Source organism: Ixodes scapularis, unplaced genomic scaffold (assembly GCF_016920785.2).
Source record: "Ixodes scapularis isolate PalLabHiFi unplaced genomic scaffold, ASM1692078v2 PGA_scaffold7__128_contigs__length_106722199, whole genome shotgun sequence".
In the NCBI taxonomy this organism is placed as follows: Eukaryota; Metazoa; Arthropoda; class Arachnida; order Ixodida; family Ixodidae; genus Ixodes; species Ixodes scapularis.
In genome coordinates, this window is record NW_024609882.1 from 14,291,916 (window position 1) to 14,301,963 (window position 10,048).

A 10,048-nucleotide genomic window follows, 5' to 3' on the forward strand; every position below is an offset into this window, starting at 1 on the left:
ACGATATGTATATATACACATAAACTGACCGCATACATCGGTTGCTTAACTTATCACGGATTTACTGTAGAGGTGCTTGAAGTTTATGGAAGCTTTCGCTAGAATTGTGGAAAGATTAGCTCACATGAGTAAATCAAGAAAAACAAAAATAAAGGTACGTTTTTCCTATACTTTGCATGTACACAAAAAAAAAAAAACAATTCTGTGTTACTGTGGCACTTATTTGGTCCAAATGAAGTGAGGAATAATAAATAAGCCAGTTCTATTTTCTCTGTATTTCACAACTATTTCAATCGTTGTAAACGCCAGAATAGCCAACAACGATTTTTTGATGATTTTGAGATCGAAGGCTTAGCGATAACTTTTACATAGACAAACCCAGTTTTTATGTTCTTTCTTTTGACTCCGGAGGTTTTATGTATTCATACTCTCATATTCAGTATCTTACCTTAAATGCTTTTGTTGAGTATTTGTCGCAACACTGATTCAGAAATCGTGTGACTTAAAGTGATACGCTCAAGATGGGTTCTTTCAGCGGCGTCCCAGACTGGCGCCACATCAGGCCCACCTCACTGGTGACACAAGTGACGCCGGTTACGTCGGCGCTATTGTCGTTGGAGATCAGCGGTGTTGTCCTGAGTCAGCCACCTGCCCATGCCGAAGAAACACCCCCTTCCCTTTTTGCACTTACAGTCGGCAACGAATCGGCCATTAGCCCCGGTGAGGGCCAGCCGTTCTTGCTGGCTGGCTAGGTGTGCTTGTATGAGCTCTTGAAGGGTGTTATGTACGCCCATGGCTAGGAGCTTATCTGTGGCGGCGTAAAGTGGCAGGCCCAGAGCAATCTTGAAGGCTTTGCGGATAAGGATATTTATTCTGTTCTTCTCACCCTGGTTTAAGTTGAGGTATGGGATGGAATAGGTGATGCGGCTGGTGATGAGAGCCTGGGTGAGCTGGATCACGTCGGTCTCCTTGAGCCCGTGTTTGCGGTTTGTGATGCGTCCCACCATGCGCATGATTTGGGTGACTGTTTTTTGGAGGGTTTGTATGGTGTAGTTTGCCCTACCGTCTGCTTGCAGATGGAGGCCAAGTACCCGGAGCCTTGACACCGTCGGGATGGGGATGCTGCCATCGAGGTAGAGTTCGATATTGCTATTCTGGTCGGGGTGCCGCTTGTTTCGGCGATGCAGGAGGAGTAGCTCTGATTTCTCGGCCGAGCATTGCAAGTTGCCCGAAGTAAGATATCGTTGAACGGTGTCTACCGCGGTTTGTAGTGCGTCTTGTTTGGAGCCCTCCGACCCCGAGGTGGTCCAAATGGTGAGATCGTCTGCGTATAGGGTGTGTCTGATGTGCGGGATTTCCTCCAACTGTTCGGGCAGCTTGCGCATGGCCAGATTGAAAAGTGTGGGGGAGAGAACGGAGCCCTGTGGGGTGCCCTTGTTGGGGACGGGTAGAGGGTCCGTTCGGATGGAATCTATGCCAATGGTCGCTGTGCGGTTGCGAAGGAAGTTACATATGTACTTGTAAGTCCTCTCTCCGCAGTCTGTGGAGGCTAGGTTCTGAAGAATTAGGGTGTGGCTGACGTTATCGAAAGCTCCTTTAATGTCTAGAGCGAGGAGAGCTTGGGTGCTGCAGGAGGATATATTATCTATAAGGTCTTCTTTGAGTTGTAGAAGCACGTCTTGAGCGGACAGGTGGGCTCTGAATCCAAACATGGTGTGTGGGAAGGCTTCTGTGTCTTCGAGGAAGGGCTGTAGACGGTTAAGCACAACGTGCTCGAACAGTTTCCCGAGACATGATGTAAGGGAGATAGGCCGTAGGTTGTTCAAGCTGGGTGGTTTGCCGGGCTTTGGGATTAGAACAATCTCAGCATGTTTCCAGTCTTCCGGGAGTTTGTGGGTTTCCCAGATCTGGTTGAAGTACGTGGTGAGGTCTTCGAGAGAGTCAGGATCGAGGTTGCGAAGGAGGCGGTTCTGGATTCCATCTTTACCAGGGGCCGTGTTTCTCGTGAGGGTAAGCACAGCATGGGTGATCTCCGTTGTCGTGAAAGGTCTGTCCAGGTCGGGATTGGCGGACCCCCTGTAGTTGGGGTAGTCTGTGTTGATCGCTGGGCCAATGTATCTCTCGGTGAGGTCCCGAAGAATATCAGCGTTCGTGCCCGGGTGATCGTGGATTATTTTACGGAGCATCTGGCTTGAGTGCCGTTTGCCTTTGGTGGGATCGAGCAGGTGCCGCAGGAAGGACCACGTGCGCGCGGTGCTCAACGTGCCCTGAAACCTGTCACACACCTGGTGCCAGTTGGATTGCGCTAATTTGGAGGCATATTGGAACGCCTCCTCTGTCAGTGCAGCAATTTTTAATTTAAGTTTGCGGTTAAGCCTTTGGCGGCGCCATCGTTTAAGGAGGCCTCGCCTGGCCTCCCAGAGATGGAGAAGGTATGGATCTACTGCTGGGGTGTCTGGGGTGAGGGTAAGTAATTTTGTGTGTTCTTTAGCGTCCACGCATAGTTGCTGGAGCCAAGATTCGAAGTCTGGAGGTGAGGGGGAGTTTTTGTCCTTTCGCGCTTTTCGGAAGGCGTCCCAGTCAGTAAGCGCCTGCTTCCGAAGGGCTTTTCTTTGCGAATTGAGAGCGATTTCAATTTCAATTATGGAATGATCACTCCCGAGGGTTTCCTCTGTGTTCGTCCATTCCGCGTGAGGGGTGAATTTTACGAAGGCGAGATCGGGACAAGTGTCCCTTGTGATGCTGTTGCCTGTTCGCGTCGGGCAAGAGGGATCGGTAAGGGTGGTGAGCTGATGTTGACATATCGTTTCGTATAGCCGATTTCCCTTGGCCGTGGCCTTGGGATAGCCCCAAGCCTGATGTGGGGCGTTGAAATCGCCAACAATGAGAAGATTTTGTTGGGATAAGGTTAAAGCACTCGAGAATATGCGTTCAAATGCGTCTTTACGGTGACTGGGAGGGCTGTATATATTAAGTACCAAAAGACTGGGGGAATGCCTGCGCGTGGGGAGGAGTTCAACTAGAACGTGTCCAATTGAGGTCCCCGCAATGGTGTGTTGCTTAGCCGTGATGTGGTTAGCAATTAGCGTGGCCACCTGCGGATGGTCTGGGGAGGTAAAGGCTTGGTAGCCTGCTAGGGTGGGGATGATACCAGTTTCCTGTAGGGCAAGTACTTCTGGAGGGAATTTCTGATGGGCAATGTGCTGCGCAAGAGCAGCGCGTTTCCTGCGGTACCCTCGACAGTTCCATTGCCACACCCGAGTTGGGTTACAACTCGGTGGGCGTCGTGCCGTCATCGTGAGGCAGGGATAGTGGGGGGTATGGTTGGCAGCGTGTTTCTATCCGCCTATTTTTGCGGGTGGTGTAGAAATCCCGGTTGGCTTCTTTTAAGTCATGAATATCGGCCTGGATTTGGTCGAATTTTTGGTTGTGGGCGCGGATGTTTTCTGTAACCTCTTTAAGGGTGTGGCAGATTGTTTCTGCGGAAGGGATACTCGTAGTAACGGGGGCAGCAGGATCAGTGTCTCGCCGCTCCTGCGCAGTAATGCGCTCCTCCATGCGAGTGAGGCGCTCCATGATTTGGAGGAGGAGATTTTCTACCCTCTCTTGCCGCGCATCAGCTAGGGGGATTGTTGTGGGTGCCGCGGGAAGGGGGGGTAATGGGTTGGTGGTTGGGGGCAAGGTCTGAGACCCGGTGAGCCGCGTCGCCCAGCTCACCTGCTGCGTGTCGATGTAGGGCTCCGTCCGGGTGTTGTCCGATTGAAGAGCCTGGCCACTGGTGGCTTCCTGCTTGGCGGATGCTCCCGCCGGTGTCTGTTTGGGCCCGGGCAGGTTTCCCCGAGGTTGCTGGCCAGGACGGGAATTTGTGCGAGAGGCCGGGCGGGATTGGGAGCGGGTCTGGTTCTGTTGTCGCCTGCTGTTGCTGCGGTCACGGCCTGTGTTGCCGAGTCCTCCCCTCCTACTTGGGCGGCTGACGCGCTGAGTTGCTCGAGGTTTGGCAAACAGCTGCGGACAGCTTGTATCATTGGTGGGATGGTCGCCGTGGCACTGGGTGCACTTCGGGGCGCACACATGGCCGGTTGGGGGGTTGGGTACTGCACACTTGAGGCATATTTTTATGTGCGGCGTGGGGCAGACGTCGGCCCGATGCCCCGCCACCAGACATTTAGTGCAAACCTGTCTGATGGGCCGGTAGGGGAAGCAGCGCTGAAGCGCGCTCTGGTACTGGACGTACGGGGGGATTTTGCGTCCCTCAAACGTGACGAGGGCCGTGCCAGTGTTGCCCAGTAGACGGGCATGCAGGATCCTGTATCCTGGGGCCTCTAGGTGATGGAGGAGTTTTTCGGGGCTGGACCCCGGTTCGATGTCGTGGACTACCCCTTTGATGGAGTTGTCCGGCGAGGCCACGTACGTGTATGTTGGGTAGTCCTTCCCGCCAAGTCGTAGGTGGTGGATCTGGGTGATGGCTTGAACGACCTCTATGTGGGCCGTGCTTACTATCACGATGTTGCGGTCGTGATTGAGTTGGAGTTTGGTTGCAGCGTGTAGTTCCTCGATGGTGATCTTAGCCTCCGTGCTGATGTGTTGGGCAACCTGGTACGGTTTCCAATTGGAGAGGTTGAGGCCGTCTCGCGGGCGCATGACGACTTTGAATTCTCCCCTCGGCAGCGGGGGTAGGCGCTGAGGTTTTTTCTGTGGACGGGGTATCGGTGGGCTGGGCTGTAGGGGATTGCCGGTGGTGAGATCCACTTCAGCGGTTGGAATCGCTCTCAACTTGTGCCCGCGGTAGTAGGCTGTGAACCAGCCGTCGCTACGGGTATTGGTGGAATCTTCGGCCGTGGTAGTTTCCATGTCAGTTAGGGAGGTTTCTGGCGTTGACGAAGCCATCGTGGTTGTAGTTCAGGCCGGGACGCTCGCTGCGGCGCTGCGAAAATGGGGCGCTGCCGGCGCGGAGGTGGCTCTCATTCCAAGAGCTCTGAGATTCGGTGGGCTTAGTGCGGCGAGGCCACACTCGGAGATGAAGAACGTCCAAAAAGTAGGTTTCCGGGCCGCTCACTTGGTCGATGATGGTATTGGCAGGACCGGAACGGTGAGAGGTGTTAATTTATTATATCTTCAGGAGAGACCCATGAGATGGACCGGGTTACTGAGAGAAGAACTCGCCACGAGGCCCATGACCGCTGCCACCGATGATGGAACAAACTCCCGACATATATTTCTCCCTCGGTCTTTGGCTAGGCTTGTATTCACGGGGTCCCGTTGAACCAACTCAACAAAAGGAGCGTCTGCTCTTCATCCGCTGGCGACAAACGCCATGCCCCCCTGCTGTTTTCGGGGAAGAAGGACGTTCATTTAAGTTTAATTGCGCTAACCCCCCCCCCCCCCCCCCCCCCTTGTAAACGAAAGTCCGTATTTTTTTCCCTCCGTTCAAATAAGCACTTGATTGTCGGCCGCTCAATCTCCGTCCCGATGCAGCGGCCCAAACCATACGTCAAAATGTAGGGGCTTGCCGTGATCGGACTCAAAAGCGCGGATATTTTTAATAAGAAAACATGACAGTCGATCAAGTTTATGGATATAGCTGCCCTCGGGGCCCGGGTCTCTACCTTTGAAGTCAAAGTACATGAAATTTTAAGAAATTCGGAAAGACCCAGGTAAGGCTGAAACAACAGTGAACAGCATCAAGTACAACTCGGTACCTTTTCGTGATCATCTAACTAAAATGAGCAGTGTCGTTGACGACATGGAGAACAGGATGAAGCAAAACAATTTAATATTCGAAGGATTGCCAGATCCGGAAAACGAGACGGGAAATGACACCAAAGACATAGCTACTAACTTTGCACAATGAAAGCTTGGAATTGTTATGAGGGAAATTGAAAGGACTCATCATTGGGGTCAAAAATGATCGGAAAGAAATCGGCAGATCATCGGGAAGTTTCTTCGTTTTCAAAATCGAGATGCTCTTCGCAATTCTTTCAAGCTAAAAAAAAAAAAAAATGTAACGCCCCAAATTTGAGTTTTTAAAGATTTTTCTGACAAGGTCCGTTTTGCGTGGCAGAAGTTGCGTAAATATATGCGAACAACTTAGAAAAAGCGGAACAAAATACAAAATTAAATTTAACGAGCTACACGTCGTATATTTACACAGTCCTATATTTACGACCCAGCCAGTGATTCCGTTGTTTCACTTCGCACGCGCCGAGACGGCAGTGCGCAGAATGACTGACACATTGGCAACCGCAAGTCCCCAAATCGCACTGTTCCTGTTAATCTTTCTTTTATTGTTGCAAACTTCCGAAGCCTTTTATCTAAACAAGACGAACCTAAAAACATCACTTCCTCTACCGAGCCTGACGTCATTATTGGCGCAGAAACCCGATTAAGTCTCGATAAAACAAGGGACAAACTCATTTTAAATCTATCATATAATATTTTTCGAAAAAATAGAACCCTCTTTAGGGGCGGTGGTTTAATATTAGACCCCTTCCGAAAGCCACGCGCCGGTTATTAGAAGGTCGGAACCCCTGGACAATGGCGGAACAATTGGCATCGTGGAAGGTGCAAGTCATTCCATACGAGAGGGAAGGTCGGACCGCGGCCAACACTACGAGTCGACGGGTCAATCAAACAGCGTCGAAAGTGCAGCGTCACTGCGCTAATCGTATTTTTTTTTTGTTGGTTGGTGTTTTCTAGTGTGCTTTGACTTGCAGGTTTTAGTCCGCCATTGTGCAGGGATTTAGCAGCTGCCAACAGAGAGCCGTATTTCGAAAGGGGTCTATAGCGGTCAAAAGAGCTGATCATTCTTCGCAATGTTTATCTGATCTTGAAGTGCTATGAATTCCTGCCAAATTGGATTTTCGCTGTGTCTTAGTAAGTGTTTAGTTCCGTCCACCACATTTTAATCGCGCGGAATGCAATATATCGTTGTATCACGTCATCGGAACTGTAACCAAAATTTTTTCCAATGATCATTGCTTTTTTGCTGTCGATTTTAACTATCCCGAAATAAACTGGGGCCCTAATCTGGACAGTTGGCGAGAAAGACGGCGAGAAATCTGGCGGCTATGATTGGCCGGCGGCAAGGCCAAGTGCGGCGTCGGCCAATCACGGGCGCCAGATTTCTCGCCGACCTCTTCGCCAAGTGTCCAGCTTAGGGCCCCTGGTCGACACTAATGCCCCTTCTCGACTGAGCAAATTCTCGCCAGAGTACCGAGTTCCTTTCTATAATTAGTGTGTTTGGTCTCCGAACGATGATTACCGCAGCAGTCCGTAATACTGCTATACTACAGTTATTCCTCACCACGAATCAAGAATGTGTGACGTCAGTCACTATTATGGTAAGTGACCACACTCCGATTCATGTTCAAACGTCAGAGAAACCTCACCACTCCGCAGATATTTCTAAACAAATATTCTTGTTTTCACGTGCCAATATCTATGGGATGATGTAGGCCAATATGAACGTCGAAAGGTAATACATGTCATCTCACGGCGAGAGATCCGCAAGTGAAAACACAGCTCCTTATTAAAAACACGTTCATGGACTTACTTCACACATTTGTGCCAAAAAGTGCCGTTCCGTCTGACCGTACAGCTCCCTGGTTTACCAGTTAAATCGAAAGAAAATACCATTCTTATACGCGAAAAGAGCTAACGACTTGGCTGCTTGTTAATCATATGGCTCCTTTTGAACATTGCACAAATGTCAAGTAAACAAAAAAAGCGAAATTAACTTCTTTTTTTTTTTTTGTTTTTGTGTCACCTTGCCAAACATTCTCTGTACGGACCCTAAGGGGTTTCTGGGAAATAGTAAATAAACAAGAAATAAAAGTATGATATTGTTTGTAAACGATCAAGATAAAATGCTTAGTGATGACGAGGCCACCAATTATTTAAATGAATTCTTTTTCAGCGACCTTACGCGTAAAGTCTTTCCATTCCCCTCCTTCTTTCTGTCTTATCAGGCAATATGCCTGCCTCCTATTTTATTCAGTTCCGAAGGAATCCTCAAACCGATTCGAAACTTGTCTTCAAACAGCGCCCCTGGAAATGACGGTATATCGGCCAAACTTCTAAAACTGACGCGGCACCCAGCATCAAAATATATTCAGTGCTCTTTCCCAAAAAAAGTCTAAACTCTGCTGACGTACCATCTGACTGGAGTTTCGCCAGAGTTCAAACCATCTATAAATCAGGCGACAAATCAAATCCATCCAACTACAGACCTCTCTTGCTCACAAGTGTATTCTGTAAGCTTATGGAACATGTTATCTTTTCCAATATCACCTCATAATGGGATCAATACAATTTTTTCCCTCAACCAGCATGGTTTTAGAAAGATTCACTCATGTACCAGTCAACTATTTGAGTTTGTCACGGATCTTCATTTTAATAGTGATTCTTCACTACACACAAGCGTTACATTTATTGACTTTTCCAAAGCATTCGATACCGTCCTGGACCAACTATTTCTCTTCTCTACATTAAACCTTTAGTCATAGAATGGATAGCCTCATTTCTAACAATAATTTTATTTTAAATATTCACAGAGCCTGAAAGCAGTCAGGCACTGGGAATATTCCTTCATCGAACTCAGTACCGGTAACTCTAGATGTCCCCAGCGTTCTCGGCCCTCTTCTTTTTATTGTTCATATTACCGATCTTCCTTCTTCGACTAACTCAACTATTCGACTATACGGAGATGACTGTGTTTTTTAAGGAAACTCTTTTGATCCGACAAACGATTACATCCTCCAAAATGACCTCGACGCTATCACTTCATGCTGCTCAGAATGGCAGGTGACGCCAACAATGGAAACAAATGACCGTTACAACAAACATATCCTTTATCCAATATTCATTACTAATGCAGAAACTAGAATGTGCTCCATTACACAAATATTTGGGTATTCATATTTCGGAAATCTTGCCATGGAATCAACATATCGACAGCTTAGTCACCAGCTCACTGAAATTGGCAGGTTTCTTAAAGTGAGGATGGGGCACTTCTACATTTGAGAAAAAACGCTTGAATTGTGTTCATTTGGCCTTTAGATTACCAGATATCAAAATTGTATTTCAATGCGACGCGCCGGAGAGCCATACGAGCAATTTCAAAATAGGACTGAAGCCCCGCCTCCCTAGCCTTGGGCAGCCAAAAGAGCCGTCGATGACGTCACGAACAGCGACTGTCTTTCGCGTTTTTCTCGCGTTTAACAATACTTACGCAGCAAATGGTTTGGGTATTCGGGTTCACGGGGTAAAAATACACTAGAATTCACTTCCAACTCTTTTTTTACAAGAAGCTCCGTAGCTTCCCTTTGGGGCCACTGAGAAGAATAGAACTGATTTTTTTTTTAAACGTCTGGTTGGGACACGCGTGTCAAAAAGTTAATTTTTATGCGAAAAAAAAATTAGAGCAATATTGACGGCGCGAGACGCGATTTAGTCGGTAGTCGCCTCCTTTCCACTTGTTTCCTCTCCCATGCATTTCGGGAGCGTGAAGGAGAGCTGGATCGGCCATCCCGTTGAGGTGGAGAGAGTGTATGACCATCTCGTTGAGGGGGAAAGAGGGTATCACCATTCCCTGGCGGCAGGGACTTGGCGCGCAGAATTTCAAATAAATCTCGCGCCGTCAATGTTGCCCTACATTTTTTTTTCGCGTAAAATTTATTTTTTGGCACGCGTGTCCCAACTGAACTGTTTAAAAAGTATCATTTTTCTTTTGAGTGTCCATTTAAGGAATAACTTACATTTGACCCCCATTTCAACAAAATGCCAGCATATAAAACAGTTATTCTCCCAAAACTAGAATATGCAAGTATCATGTGGCATTTACATCAAAATTATCCATCTTCTAAATTAGAATCTGTCAAAAACAAAGCAGCCCGCTTCCTATTAGACGACTTTTTGCCTCTAATCAGTGCCTACACTTTAAACACGAATTTGGGTCTCACTTCATTACGCACCGGTTCGCAAAATTAATGGAATATGTATTTTCCTTGACGTATACTAGAGTAACTCGTACTTGAGAAACACCTATTGC